Here is a 13,249-nt window from a genome sequence, read left to right as displayed (position 1 = left end):
GCGGAGGTTTTCGGCTGAAACAAGGTCTGAATGTCAATCCATATTTTATAAAAATCTGGGAAGAAAAGGCTCGAAAGCCCGACTATACACCATCAACAGCTGGAGCGGAGGTGTTCAGCTGCAAGAAGGTCTGAATGTCCATCAATAATTGCTAGAAAACATGGAAGAGAATTTTCGAATATCAAACCGCACATGATCATAAGCGGGAGAGGAGGTGTTCAAATGCAAGAAAGTGTGAATGTCCACCCATAATTACTGCAAAATGGGTAAGAAAAGGTACGAATGCCCAACCATACATGATCCTAACAGGGAGCGGAGGTGTTTGGCTGCGACAAGGTGTGTTTGTCCACCCATAATTAATGAAAAGCGGGCAACAAGTAGGTTTGAATACCCATCATCAAAAGCAGGAGTGGATGTGTTCGGCTACAAGAAGGTTTGAATGTCTGACCATAGTTTGTAAAAAGCGGGTAAGAAAAGGTTCGAATGCCCGAACATACACCATCAAAGGAGGGAGCGGAGGTGTTCCGCTGTAAGAAGGTGGGAATGTCCAACAGTAATTGGCAAAAAGCGGGTAAGAAAAGGTTAAAATACCCTATTGTACACAATCAATAGCGGGAGCAGAGTTGTTCCGCTACTAAAAGGTGTCAAAGTCCGACCATGAATTGAAAAAGCAGGTAAGAAAAGGTGCGAATGCCCGACAATGTATGATCAAAAGAGGGAGCGGAGGTTTTCAGCTGAAAGAAGGTCTGAATGTCCATCCATAATTTGTAAAAATCGGGGAAGAAAAGGCTCGAAAGCCCGACTATACACCATCAACACCTGGAGCGGAGGTGTTCAGCTGCAAGAAGGTCTGAATGTCCATCAATAATTGCTAGAAAACATGGAAGAGAATTTTCGAATATCAAACCGCACATGATCATAAGCGGGAGAGGAGGTGTTAAAATGCAAAAAAGGTGTGAATGTCCACCCATAATTACTGCAAAATGGGTAAGAAAAGGTACGAATGCCCAACCATACATCATCAAAAGCAGGAGTGGATGTGTTCGGCTACAAGAAGGTTTTAATGTCCGACCATAGTTTGTAAAAAGCGGGTAAGAAAAGGTTCGAATGCCCGAACATACACCATCAAAAGAGGGAGCGGAGGTGTTCCACTGTAAGAAGGTATGAATGTCTGACCATAGTTGGTAAAAACCGGGTAAGAAAAGGTGAAAATACCCGACTGTACACAATCAATAGCGGGAGCGGAGTTGTTCGGCTACTAAAAGGTGTGAAAGTCCGACCCTGGTTTGTAAAAAGCGGGTAAGAGAAGGTGCGAATGCCCGACAATGTATGATCAAAAGAGGGAGCGGAGGTTTTCGGCTGAAACAAGGTCTGAATGTCCAACAATAATTTTGTAAAAACCGGGGAAGAAAAGGCTCGAAAGCCCGACTATACATCATCAAAAACGGGAGCGGAGGTGTTCAGCTGCAAGAAGGTCTGAATGTCCATCAATAATTGCTAGAAAACATGAAAGAAAATTTTCGAATATCAAACCACACATCATCATAAGCGGGAGAGGAGGTGTTCAGCTGCAAGAAGGTGTCAATGTCCGACCATAGTTTGTAAAAAATGGGTAAGAAAAGGTGCGAATGCTCAACCATACATCATCAAAAGCAGGAGTGGATGTGTTCGGCTAAAAGAAGTTTTGAATGTCCGACCATAGTTCGTAAAATGCGGGTAAGAAAAGGTTCGAATGGCCGAACATACACCATCAAAAGAGGGAGCGGAGGTGTTCCGCTGTAAGACGGTGTGAATGTCCAACAATAGTTGGTAAAAAGCGGGTAAGAAAAGGTTAAAATACCCGACTGTACACAATCAATAGCGGGAGCGGAGTTGTTCGGCTACAAGAAGGTGTGAATGTCCGACCATGGTTTGTAAAAAGCGGGTAAGAAAAGGTTCGAATGCCCGAATATATACCATCAAAAGCGGAAGCGGAGGTGTTCGGCTGCAAGAAGGTGTGAACGTCCAACCAAAATATGTAAAAAGAAGTTAAGAAAAGGTTCGAATATCCAACCAAACATAATCAAAAGCGGGAGCAGAGCTGTTCGACTGCAAGTAGGTGTGAATGTCAGATCATAATTTGCAAAAAGCTGATGAGAAAGGGTGAGAATGCCCGACTATACATCATCAAATGCGGGAGCGGAGTTGTTCGGCTGTGAGTAGGTGTGAATCTCCGACCATAATTGCTGAAAAATGTGTTAGAAAAGGTAAAAATGCCGGTCCATACATCATCAAAAGCGAGAGAGGTTGTGTTCGGCTGCAAGTAGGTGTGAATGTCCAGCCATAATTACTCACAAACGGGTAAGAAAAGGTAGTATTGCCAGACCATATATGATCAAAACAGGGAGCGGAGGTGGTTCAGCTGCAAGAAGGTTTGAATGTCAAACTAAAGTTCAAATATATTAACAAAAGCGGGAGGAGAGGTCTTCGGATGAAATTGGTTGAAAATTTCCAACCATAATGTATAAAATGCGGTGAAAAAAAAGGTGTGATAGAACACTAAAAGGTGGAGCGGAAGTAATCGGCTGCAAGAAGGTGTGAATGTCCGACTATATTTGGTGAAAAGCAGGTGAAGCAAGGTCTGAATGCCCAACCTTACATCATCAAAAGCAAGATCAGAGTTGTTTGGCTGCAAGAAGGCCATAGTTTGCCAAAAGCGGGTAAGGTGCGAATGTCCGACTAAATATCAACAAAATTTGGGGCGGAGGTTTTCGGATGCAAGTGGGTGGGAATATCCCACCATACAAGTATGGTGGAGAGGAAGCTGTGAATAGCCGACCATAGTTTGGAAAAAGCGGGTAAGAAAAGGTTTGAATGCCCGAACATACACCATCAAAAGAGGGAGCGGAGGTGTTCCGCTGTACGAAGGTGTGAATGTCCGACCATACTTGGTAAAAAGCGGGTAAGAAAAGGTTAAAATACCCGACTGTACACAATCAATAGTGGGAGCGGATGTGTTCGGCTACAAGAAGGTGTGACAGTCCGACCATGGTTTGTAAAAAGCGGGTAAGAAAAGGTGCGAATGTCCGAAAATGTATGATCAAAAGAGAGAGCGGAGGTTTTCGGATACACGAAGGTTTGAATGTCCTACAATAGTTTGTAAATAGCGGGTAAGAAAAGGTTCGAATGCCCGACTATACACCATAAAAAGCGGGAGCGGAGGTGTTCCGCTGTAAGACGGTGTGAATGTCCGACCATAGTTGGTAAAAATCGGGTAAGAAAAGGTTAAAATACCCGACTGTACACAATCAATAGCGGGAGCGGAAGTGTTCGGCTACAAGAAGGTGTGAAGAAGATGCAGTAGAAGAAGTTGAAATCCATCTACACATTGATAAATATGAAGGACAAAGCAGTTCCCACTTGCCCATAAGAAAATAAGCTTATTCTCGGATTCCTGATCCTTCAGTGTTGCTCTTTCTTCTACTGCAAAATACAGTGTTGTTCTTTGTTGAAGTCGATCTAGACATTGATAAATATGAAGGAAAAAGCAGTTTTAACTTGGTTTGAGTGAATGAATTCATTTTATACATAAAATCCGAAATCGTGCAGAACTCATGAAAATAAGCTTATTCTCGGATTCCTAAAACTTTTGATTGGCTCTTTCTTTTACTGCAAAGTACAACGTTGTTTTTTTGTTTAAATCTATCGAGACATTGATAAATATGAAGGTAAAAGCCGTTTTAACATAGTTTGAGTGAAGGAATTGATTTTATAGAAAAAAATCCCAAATCATGCAGAACTCCTCAAAAGGGGCGTATGGCTTAATCACAAGTGTGGTTCTTTCTCATTCAGGGTAGTATGAGGAAGTTTATGCTTGAAATATATGTAGAAATGGGTACATATGAAGGACAAAGCAGTGTTAACTTAGTTTGAGAGAAGGAATTCATTTTATACATAAAATCCCAAAGCATGCAGAACGTATGAAAAGAAGCTTATTCTCGGATTCCTGATCCTTCAGTTTTGCTCTTTCTTCTACTGCAAAATACAATGTTGTTCTTTGTTGAAGTCGATCTAGACATTGATGAATATGAAGGAAGAAGCAGTTTTAACTTGGTTTAAGTGAATTAATTAATTTTATACATAAAATCCGAAATCGTGCAGAACTCATGAAAATAAGCTTATTCTCGGATTCCTAAAACTTTTGATTTGCTCTTTCTTTTATTGCAAAGTACAACGTTGTTTTTTTGCTTAAATCTATTGAGACATTGATAAATATGAAGGTAAAAGCCGTTTTAACATAGTTTGAGTGAAGGAATTAATTTTATAGATAAAATCCCAAATCATGCAGAACTCCTCAAAAGGGAGGTATGGCTTAATCACAAGTGTGGCTCTTTCTCATTCAGGGTAGTATGAGGAAGTTTATGCTTGAAATATATGTAGAAATGGGTACATATGAAGGACAAAGCAGTGTTAACTTAGTTTGAGAGAAGGAATTCATTTTATACATAAAATCCCAAATCATGCAGAACGTATGAAAAGAAGCTTATTCTCGGATTCCTGATCCTTCAGTTTTGCTCTTTCTTCTACTGCAAAATACAATGTTGTTCTTTGTTGAAGTCGATCTAGACATTGATAAATATGAAGGAAAAAGCAGTTTTAACTTGGTTTAAGTGAATGAATTAATTTTATACATAAAATCCGAAATCGTGCAGAACTCATGAAAATAAGCTTATTCTCGGATTCCTAAAACTTTTGATTTGCTCTTTCTTTTATTGCAAAGTACAACGTTGTTTTTTTGCTTAAATCTATTGAGACATTGATAAATATGAAGGTAAAAGCCGTTTTAACATAGTTTGAGTGAAGGAATTAATTTTATAGATAAAATCCCAAATCATGCAGAACTCCTCAAAAGGGAGGTATGGCTTAATCACAAGTGTGGCTCTTTCTCATTCAGGGTAGTATGAGGAAGTTTATGCTTGAAATATATGTAGAAATGGGTACATATGAAGGACAAAGCAGTGTTAACTTAGTTTGCGTGAAGAAATTCATTTTATACATAAAATCCGAAATCGTGCAGAACTCATGAAAATAAGCTTATTCTCGGATTCCTAAAACTTTTGATTTGCACTTTCTTTTACTGCAAAGTACAACGTTGTTTTTTGTTGAAATCTATCTAGACATTGATAAATACCAGCCGAAACTCTGCTGCCGCTTTTGATAATTTATGGTTGGGCATTCTTACCTTTTCTTACCCGCTTTTTACAAATTATGATCTTAGATTCACACCTACTTGCACTACTTACTACCTTCTCATCCACTTATGATCATGTGCGGTTGGGCTTTCGCACCTTTTCTTACCCATTTTTCAGTAATTATGGGTGGACATTCAGACCTTCTTGCAGCCGAAAACCTCCGCTCCTCTTTTGATCATACATTGTCGGGCATTCACACCTTGTCTTACCCGCTTTTTACAAACTTTAGTCGGACATTCAAACCTTGTTGCAGCTGAACCACCTCCGCTCCCTGTTTTGATCATATATGGTCTGGCAATAGTACCTTTTCTTACCCATTTGTGAGTAATTATGGCTGGACATTCACACCTTCTTGCAGCCGAACACAACCTCTCCCGCTTTTGATGATATATGGTCCGGCATTCTTACCTTTTCTAACACATTTTTCAGCAATTATGGTCGGACATTCACACCTACTCACAGACGAACACCTCCGCTCCCACATTTGATAGTGTATAGTCGGGCATTCTCACCCTTTCTCATCAGCTTATTGCAAATTATGATCTGATATTCACACCTACTTGCAGTCGAACAGCTCTGCTCCCGCTTTTGATTATGTTTGGTTGGATATTCGAACATTTTCTTAATGCTTTTTACAAACTTTGGTCGGACGTTCACACCGTCTTGAAGCCGAACACCTCCGCTTCCGCTTTTGATGGTGTATAGTCGGGCATTCGAGCCTTTTCTTACCCACCTATTACTTACTATGGTTGGACATTCAAACCTTCTTGTAGCCGAACACATCCGCTCCTGCTTTTGATGATGTATGATTTGGCATTCGCACCTTTTCTTACCCATTTTTCAGTAATTATTGGTCGGACATTCAGACCTTCTTGCACCTGAACACCTCTGCTCCCGCTTTTGATGGTGTATAGTTGGGCTTTCGAGCCTTTTCTTCCCCGATTTTTACAAATTACGGTTGGACATTCAGACCTTGCAGCCGAAAACCTCCGCTCCCTGTTTTGATCATGTGTGGTCTGGAAATACTACCTTTTCTTCCCCCGTTTGTGAGTAATTATGGCTGGACATTCACATCTACTTGCAGCCGAAAAACAATCTCTCCCGCTTTTGATGATGTATTGTCCGGCATTCTAGTCTTTTCTATCACATTTTTCAGCAATTATGATCTGACATTCACACCTACTTGCAGTCGAACAGCTCTGCTCCCGCTTTTGATTATGTTCGGTTGGGTATTCAAACCTTTTCTTAACTGCTTTTTACAAACTTTGGTCGGACGTTCACACCTTCTTGCAGCCGAACACCCCCGCTTCCGCTTTTGATGGTATATATTCGGGTATTCGAACCTTCTCTTACCCGCTTTTTACAAACCATGGTTGGACTTTCATACCTTCTTGTAGCTGAACAACTCCACTCCTGCTTTTGATAATTTATGGTTGGACATTCGCATCTTTTCCTACCCATTTTTCAGTAATTATGGGTGGATATTCACATCTTCTTGCAGCTGAACACCTCCTCTCCCGCTAATGATCATGTAAGGTTTGATATTCGAAAATTTTCTTTCATGTTTTAAAGCAATTATTAATGGACATTCACACCTACTTGCAGCCGAACACCACCTCTCCCGCTTTTGATGATGTATGGACCGGCATTCTTACCTTTTCTAACACATTTTTCAGCAATTATGGTTGGAGAATCACACCTACTCACAGCCGAACAACTCCGCTACCGCATTTGATGGTGTATAGTCGGGATTTCTCACCCTTTTTCATCAGCTTTTTGCAAATTATTCTCTGACATTCACACCTACTTGCAGTCGAACAGCTCTGCTCCCGCTTTTGATTATGTTTGGTTAGATATTCGAACCTTTTCTTAACTGCTTTTTTACAAACTTTGGTCGGACGTTCACACCTTCTTGCAGCCGAACACCTACGCTTCCGGTTTTGATAGTGTATATTCGGGCATACGAACCTTTTCTTACCCGCTTTTTACAAACCATGGTCGGACTTTCACACCTTCTCTTAGCTGAACAACTCCGCTCCCTCTTTTGATTGTGTACAGTCGGGTATTTTAACCTTTTCTTACCCGCTTTTTACCAACTATGATCGGACATTCACACCGTCTTACAGCGGAACACCTCCGCTCCCTCTTTTGATGATGTATGGTTAGGCATTCGCACCTTTTCTTACCCATTTTTCAGTAATTATGGGTAGACATTCACACCTTCTTGCAGCTGAACACCTCCTCTCCCGCTTATGATCATGTGCAGTTTGATATTCGAAAATTTTCTTTCATGTTTTCTAGCAATTATTGATAGACATTCAGACCGTCTTGCAGCTGAACACCTCCGCTCCCACTTTTGATGGTGTATAGTCGGGCTTTCGAGCCTTTTCTTCCCCGGTTTTTACAAATTATGGTTGGACATTCAGACCTTCTTGCAGCCGAAAACCTCCACTCCCTCTTTTGATCATACATTGTCGGGCATTCGCACCTTTTCTTACCCGCTTTTTACAAACCATGGTCGGACTTTCACACCTTTTAGTAGCCGAACAACTCCGCTCCCGCTATTGATTGTGTACAGTCGGGTATTTTAACCTTTTCTTACCCGCTTTTTACCAACTATGGTTGGACATTCACACCTTCTTACAGCAGAACACCTCCGCTCCCTTTTTTGATTATGTATGGTTTGACATTCGCACCTTCTCTCACCCGCCTTTTACTATGGTCGGCCATTCACAGCTTCCTCTCCACCATACTTGTATGGTGGGATATTCACACCCACTTGCATCCGAAGACCTCCGCCCCCACTTTTGTTGATATTTAGTCGGTCATTCGCAGCTTACCCGCTTTTGGCAAACTATGGCCTTCTTGCAGCCAAACACCTCTGATCTCGCTTTTGATGATGTAAGGTTGGGCATTCAGACCTTGCTTCACCTGCTTTTCACCAAATATAGTCGGACATTCACACCTTCTTGCAGCCAAACACTTCCGCTTTTAGTGTTCTATGAGGCATTCACATATTTTTTTTCACCGTATTTTATAGATTATGGTTGGAAATTCTCACCCACTCTCATCCGAAGACCTCTCCTCCCGCTTTTGTTAATATATAGTCGGGCATTCGAACCTTTTCTTACCCGCTTTTTACAAATTATGGTCGAACATTCACACCTACTTGCAGCTGAATACTTCCGCTCCACCTTTTAGGTATGTATGGTTGGCATTTGCACCTCTTTTTATACTGATTGCTGAAGATTAAGTTGTTCTTTCTCAAACTACAAATTTTTTTTAATTGTTGAAACTTGATTTGAAGTGGATAAATAAGGAGGACAAACAGTTTTAAGTCAGGCTGATAGAAGGAATTAATTTTATAGCAAAATCTGTATTTCGTCATATGTCGAGAGATGCTTATTGCTGAAGAAGTTCTTTCTCATTCTACAAAGTACAACGTTGTTTATCGTTGAAACTTGATTAGACATGAATAAATATGAAGGACAAAGCAGTCTTAACTTGGTTTGAGTTAATGAATTCGTTTTATAGGAGAATCCGAATTCGTGCATAACTCATAAAATAGAGCTTATTTTCGGATTCCTGAAGAATGAGTCTGGTTCTTTCTCATAATACAAAGTTTGTTGTTTATTGTTGAAACTTCATCAGAAGTGAAGAAATAAATGAATGCCTATCAACAAATGTGGGATCTAATCTCTAGTGCTTCCTCTAAAATAATTTCCTTTCTCAATTTAGAAATGTGTGTGTGTAAGTCACAACACCCGTGACACCAAAACGGCTTTCTTTTCTCTACACTCTGCACTATGAGCACACACACCAAATCAGAAAGGGTTTTTTCTCTCTTTTCTACATTATGGACTGTGGGGACACAAAACCGCTCTCTCTCTTTTTTTTTTTTTATCGTGTGCCAGGGCGTTGTCTCACGTATTAGATTATGCTTAAGATACGAATGGGTTTATCAGTCACATCAGAATCCATACATACTGATCCTCCCGTAATAAAATGGTCGGATCTTATCAAACACACTTTGTTTTTTGTGACAATCAAGTCAGCGAAACAGCGTATACACGTCAAGACACTGAATCAAGTTTGCCACAAGAACTCATAAGTTGGCAGTATTGCTCTGCCGTCAGCAATCATACGCCCATTTTATTTTCGTGAGACATGTGCAAGCACCTGTTCATCTACTGTTCTATCACTATGAATTAGTGATCTATTATCAATAAGGATACTTCTACAACTACTATCAAAGTATGTCCGGACTTCTTATGTTGTCAGTTGCTATATATGAATAAGTGGGTAGCTACTGACAAGCATTAAGCATGTCACACAGCCCAAACATATAACATTTCAGGACACACCACACAGTTAACAACCACAGTGAAGCGTGTCAAAGCCCAAACATGTAACATTCAACAGGACACTTACACAACACATTCAAATCAAACAGTCAGACAACATACAAGAACATATACCCCAGCCGGCATTGCTCCCTGCCTATTTTCGTACAGCACACTATGTGTGCGCACACCTTTATTCACAAACTCTTCAACTTATACTCTTTTACCGAAGCTGCTACAGCTCGATTGGCCGAATACCCTTTGATCCTATTTCGGTGAATTTGACATCTGCCTTACATATAACAGATTAGCGGTTTAGCAGTTTTAATTTAGTTTGAGTGAAGGAATTCATTTTATAGCAAAATCCGAAATCGTGAAGAACTCATGAAAGTAAGCTTATTCTCGGATTCCTGAAACTTTAGATTTGCTCTTTCTTTTACTGCAAAGTACAACGTTGTTTTTTTTGTTTAAATCTTTCTAGACATGGTAAATATTAAGGACAAAGCAGTTTTCACATAGTTTGAGTGAAGGAATTCATTTTATAGATAAAATCCCAAGAGTCTGCTGAGAAAAGAGAGTGAATGCGAAGTAGACTTTAACACGGCTATGGGAGCGAGCCGAGTGTGGGCTAACCGAGAGAATTGCTTGAAAAAAACGCGACACCGAATGAGCGATCAGAACAAAGCCTCAATACGGGATTCTCGTGGTGTTTTTGTTGCTGCCTTGTCTTTTGCACAGAGTAAAAGACAAGGCAGCCATCGAATAGGGCCCGATTGTTCCTAGTTGGTCAGCCGAGGAGCAAGGGGGGGGGGGGGAGCAAGCGTCTCAACCAAGCAAAGCTCACCATGGGGAAGGTGGCTATGCCAACTAGCCTGTTGCCCTGCTCCCGCAGTGACGGATAATCGTACTCTGGTTTCTCTTCATAACGTACAAGTCTTTCGCCTTTTACTAAAGATTTCTGTGGAGAGCAGCACTAATGAGTTGTTTCTATTTTTGGCAGGCTTTACCTTTGCGGGTAAAGCCCTTTCTGTCTGTGCAAAAGAAATCTTCTTACTGTGCAGAGTGACTTCTCTGAGTAGAGTCGCCTTACTTGTTGCGACTGTGCCGATGTTCGAAGCTGGAGTGCAAAGTTGTTGCTTGAATGGTGCTTGCTGGAGCGTGCGGGAGTGCAAAGTTATACCATTTAAAAGGGCTGAAGAGTGCTCAGTGCAGCGGGTGGGCGACACTCTGGCCACCTTGAAAACCGAGGTTACATCCACTACCAGGGGCAGCCCAAGTTCTGCCGCAAGTGTGGTGAGCATGGGCACCTGGTTGAGGCTTGTACCAAGGTGTTATGTGGGAAGAGCAGAGAAATTGGGCAAACTTTTGGAGAGTGTCCAAATGGCAGGAAATGTAATCTCTGTGGAGAATTAAATCACCTCTTCAGAGATTGCCCTAAATCTTTTGCCAACAAATTAAAGACGGTAAAGCCACAGTCAAGCCAACAAAGAGAAGGACCAAAGGTGGCAGTTGGTGAACAAAGTGAAGAGGTTGACCCAATAAATTCAAACTTCCCGCCAAAAGCTTGGATTGGAAGTGAGGAGCAAAAAGGGGAGGGGCCTGTAGAGGCCTCACCACTCAGTGTTGAAGTCTGTGAGAATTCACAGGCAGAGGGTGGAGCTACGCTAAATGAGGAGGAAGAGCAGACAGGTGAGTCTAGTGAAGATACTCACCTCCCCGAAGGTCAACAGCCGAAGAGGACGGCATCTGAGCCTCTGATTCCCCAGTGGTATCAGAGAAGAGGGGAAGAGTTAGGTCCCTTTCAGACAGTTCTTCAGTGGAAGAACCTAGAGTCTTCCCCTCCGACTCACCAAATGAGGTCTCCTTTTTAACTTCAGCTCTGCAATCAACCCCCAGGGACTCAAAGTTAAATGCAACATTGCGTCAGAGGCCAACACCGAGAGTCCGAAAAGGAAATATAGATCACCCTACTCACTTTTCACCTAAAGAAATGAAGGAAGAGCTAGTTTCCCAAGAAATAACCTGTGTGTAATTTGTTTTGATAACTTAGAAAAACGAAAATGACATACCTACTTTCCTTTATGCTTTTAATGGTTCTCACCTTCTCAACACTAAATGTGAGAAGTGTGAAATCAAACACAAGAGCCCAGAGTATTTTATCCTTCTTAGACTCCATAAAATCAGATGTGTTTTTAATACAAGAATGTGGACTACCTTTTTTAAAAAACCATAGACAATGGGAGGAAATGTGGCCCCATTTATCGATATTGCATTTAACTTTGAGTCCCTGGGGGTTGATTGCAGAGCTGAAGTTAAAAAGAAGACCTCATTTGGTGAGTCGGAGGGGAAGACTCTAGGTTCTTCCACTGAAGAACTGTCTGAAAGGGACCTAACTCTTCCCCTCTTCTCTGATACCACTGGGGAATCAGAGGCTCAGATGCCGTCCTCTTCGGCTGTTGACCTTCGGGGAGGTGAGTATCTTCACTAGACTCACCTGTCTGCTCTTCCTCCTCATTTAGCATAGCTCCACCCTCTGCCTGTGAATTCTCACAGACTTCAACACTGAGTGGTGAGGCCTCTACAGGCCCCTCCCCTTTTTGCTCCTCACTTCCAATCCAAGCTTTTGGCGGGAAGTTTGAATTTATTGGGTCAACCTCTTCACTTTGTTCACCAACTGCCACCTTTGGTCCTTCTCTTTGTTGGCTTGACTGTGGCTTTACCGTCTTTAATTTGTTGGCAAAAGATTTAGGGCAATCTCTGAAGAGGTGATTTAATTCTCCACAGAGATTACATTTCCTGCCATTTGGACACTCTCCAAAAGTTTGCCCAATTTCTCAGCTCTTCCCACATAACACCTTGGTACAAGCCTCAACCAGGTGCCCATGCTCACCACACTTGCGGCAGAACTTGGGCTGCCCCTGGTAGTGGATGTAACCTCGGTTTTCAAGGTGGCCAGAGTGTCGCCCACCCGCTGCACTGAGCACTCTTCAGCCCTTTTAAATGGTATAACTTTGCACTCCCGCACGCTCCAGCAAGCACCATTCAAGCAACAACTTTGCACTCCAGCTTCGAACATCGGCACAGTCGCAACAAGTAAGGCGACTCTACTCAGAGAAGTCACTCTGCACAGTAACAAGATTTCTTTTGCACAGACAGAAAGGGCTTTACCCGCAAAGGTAAAGCCTGCCAAAAATAGAAACAACTCATTAGTGCTGCTCTCCACAGAAATCTTTAGTAAAAGGCGAAAGACTTGTACGTTATGAAGAGAAACCAGAGTACGATTATCCGTCACTGCGGGAGCAGGGCAACAGTCTAGTTGGCATAGCCACCTTCCCCATGGTGAGCTTTGCTTGGTTGAGACGCTTGCTCCCCCCCCCCCCTTGCTCCTCGGCTGACCAACTAGGAACAATCAGGCCCTATTCGATGGCTGCCTTGTCTTTTACTCTGTGCAAAAGACAAGGCAGCAACAAAAACACCACGAGAATCCCGTATTGAGGCTTTGTTCTGATCACTCATTCGGTGTCGCGTTTCTTTCAAGCAATTCTCCCGGTTAGCCCACACTCGGCTCGCTCCCATAGCCGTGTTAAAGTCTACTTCGCATTCACTCTCTTTTCTCAGCAGACTCTTGGGATTTTATCTATAAAATGAATTCCTTCACTCAAACTATGTGAAAAC

General features: G+C 41.9%; 2 non-coding genes across 2 annotated transcripts; one reads left to right on the top strand and one right to left on the bottom strand.

Moving 5' to 3' along the window:
* The first annotated feature begins 10,478 nt into the window (after positions 1-10,478).
* LOC140317293 (U5 spliceosomal RNA) lies at positions 10,479-10,593 on the top strand. Its single transcript, XR_011917619.1, has one exon. It is a non-coding gene; the product is annotated as a U5 spliceosomal RNA (small nuclear RNA).
* Positions 10,594-12,738: 2,145 nt separating this feature from the next.
* LOC140317291 (U5 spliceosomal RNA) lies at positions 12,739-12,853 on the bottom strand. Its single transcript, XR_011917618.1, has one exon. It is a non-coding gene; the product is annotated as a U5 spliceosomal RNA (small nuclear RNA).
* Between the last annotated feature and the right edge of the window lie 396 nt (positions 12,854-13,249).

Source organism: Leuresthes tenuis, unplaced genomic scaffold (assembly GCF_036924035.1).
Source record: "Leuresthes tenuis unplaced genomic scaffold, fLeuTen1.0.hap1 SCAF_10, whole genome shotgun sequence".
Classification (NCBI taxonomy): domain Eukaryota; kingdom Metazoa; phylum Chordata; class Actinopteri; order Atheriniformes; family Atherinopsidae; genus Leuresthes; species Leuresthes tenuis.
The sequence above is the reverse complement of the archived record's forward strand: the minus strand, read 5'-3'. Positions and strand labels throughout refer to the sequence as shown.